General features: G+C 31.4%; 2 non-coding genes across 2 annotated transcripts in view; both read right to left on the bottom strand.

Moving 5' to 3' along the window:
* The window catches only part of LOC128871094 (large subunit ribosomal RNA), a 3,992-nt gene extending 2,105 nt beyond the window's left edge, over window positions 1-1,887 (bottom strand). Inside the window, exon 1 of the ribosomal RNA XR_008455726.1 lies at window positions 1-1,887. This exon is cut by the window's left edge and continues 2,105 nt beyond it. This is a non-coding gene — a ribosomal RNA (large subunit ribosomal RNA).
* A 438-nt stretch (window positions 1,888-2,325) lies between these two features.
* The window catches only part of LOC128871092 (5.8S ribosomal RNA), a 181-nt gene continuing 6 nt past the window's right edge, over window positions 2,326-2,500 (bottom strand). Inside the window, exon 1 of the ribosomal RNA XR_008455724.1 lies at window positions 2,326-2,500. This exon is cut by the window's right edge and continues 6 nt beyond it. This is a non-coding gene — a ribosomal RNA (5.8S ribosomal RNA).

Genomic DNA, 2,500 nt, shown 5'->3' with positions numbered 1-2,500 from the left:
TTCAAGTATTTAATTATTTTTTAATATATATATATAAATTTTATTAATATTTTTTTTTATTAAAAACTTGAAAATTTTCGGCTTTCGCCTTGAACTTAGGACCGACTAACTCGTGATCAACCACTGTTCACACGAAACCCTTCTCCACTTCAGTCCTCCAAGGTCTCATTCGATTATTTGCTACTACCACCAAGATCTGTACCAATAGCGGCTCCATGCAGGCTTACGCCAAACACTTCTAAGCACACTATTGTACCCTCCTACTCACTAAAGTTTCAAAATTTATAAATCAATCGAAATTGTTTTATAAATCATCTACTTTAGCGGTAATGTATAGGTATACAACTTAAGCGCCATCCATTTTAAGGGCTAGTTGCTTCGGCAGGTGAGTTGTTACACACTCCTTAGCGGATTACGACTTCCATGTCCACCGTCCTGCTGTTTTAAGCAACCAACGCCTTTCATGGTATCTGCATGAGTTGTTAATTTAGGCACCGTAACATTACGTTTGGTTCATCCCACAGCGCCAGTTCTGCTTACCAAAAGTGGCCCACTGGGCACATTATATCATAACCTCAACCTTCATATCAAGAAAGGTGAGGTTCTTACCCATTTAAAGTTTGAGAATAGGTTAAAATCGTTTCGACCCTAAGGCCTCTAATCATTCGCTTTACCAGATAAGATTATTTTATATAATTTTTAAATGCACCAGCTATCCTGAGGGAAACTTCGGAGGGAACCAGCTACTAGATGGTTCGATTGGTCTTTCGCCCCTATACTCAATTCTGACAATCGATTTGCACGTCAGAACTGTTTCGGTCTTCCATCAGGGTTTCCCCTGACTTCAACCTGATCAAGTATAGTTCACCATCTTTCGGGTCACAGCATATATGCTCAAGGTACGCTCCAGTTAGAGGTATAAATAATAATAAATTATCATTATACATAACTATATGGAACGCCCCGGGATTGAATTAATTGACTATTTAAGAAAATAGACTAAAAATTAATCCCATTATATTTTTAAGTTAAGTTAATTATGCCATTAAGTTTAATATAACTCAATGACTTGCACATATGTTAGACTCCTTGGTCCGTGTTTCAAGACGGGTCCCGAAGGTATCCTGAATCTTTCGCATTGTTAATCATATAAATGCATACAAATAAATATTAATATCATAGATATTAAATTTTTTGTAAAATTCAAAAAATGAATTGTAGCATTATATATAATAAAATCTATCAACACTTTATCAAATCATTAGTATTTATTCTATGTTAATATGCTTAAAAAGCAAATTAATTTAAATAAACTTAATATCACCAATGATCTTTTGATAAATACTTTATTATGTTAATAGATTACAATGTCCTTATATGAAAAAAATGCACATTATTTTTAATTATTTAATGATGAATTTTTCATAATGGATATTCAGGTTCATCGGGCTTAACCTCTAAGCAGTTTCACGTACTATTTAACTCTCTATTCAGAGTTCTTTTCAACTTTCCCTCACGGTACTTGTTTACTATCGGTCTCATGGTTATATTTAGTTTTAGATGGAGTTTACCACCCACTTAGTGCTGCACTATCAAGCAACACGACTCTTTGGAAATATCTTTCTAGTAATCATTAACGTTATACGGGCCTGGCACCCTCTATGGGTAAATGGCCTCATTTAAGAAGGACTTAAATCGTTAATTTCTCATACTAGATATTAAGATATTCCATACACTGCATCTCACATTTGACATATAGACAAAGTGACTTAGTGCTGAACTATTTTCTTTTCGCTCGCCGCTACTAAGAAAATCCTTGTTAGTTTCTTTTCCTCCCCTCATTAATATGCTTAAATTCAGGGGGTAATCCCATATGAGTTGAGGTTGTTTTAAAATATTTTTTATCTTCTCACAATTTAATAAATAATTATATCATCTTTTCATCTCTATTTTTCTTTTTTCCTTTTATATAAATATATATTATAAATAATAATTATGTAAAATGAGGCAATTCTAGAATAAAAAAAATTAATTTTTATGCTAGACATTCCTCCTTTAATTACATATATAAATTAATATTTTATATATATATAAATAATATGAAAATTTTTTAAAGAGAATACTTAGATTCAAAATTTTTTTTATTTCATTTTATTTGAGAGGATTTTTTTTTTTTAAGAATATATTAATAAATAAAAAATTCATTATATATCTTTATTTTTTTGCTATTAATATTATGAATTATTTAAAATCCAATAATATACACATTTGCTTAAATTCAATTATTTTTATAAAAGAATAAGCAACTTATTTAGCATAGTCTTACAACCCTCAACCATATGTAGTCCAAGCAGTACTTTAAAATTTAATTTAATGTACATAACAGCATGGACTGCGATATGCGTTCAAAATGTCGATGTTCATGTGTCCTGCAGTTCACACGATGACGCACAGTTTGCTGCGTTCTTCATCGACCCATGAGCCAAGTGATCCACCGCTT

The sequence above is a fragment of the Anastrepha ludens genome, unplaced genomic scaffold (assembly GCF_028408465.1).
Source record: "Anastrepha ludens isolate Willacy unplaced genomic scaffold, idAnaLude1.1 ptg000051l, whole genome shotgun sequence".
NCBI lineage: Eukaryota > Metazoa > Arthropoda > Insecta > Diptera > Tephritidae > Anastrepha > Anastrepha ludens.
This window is presented reverse-complemented; position numbering and strand designations above follow the sequence as displayed.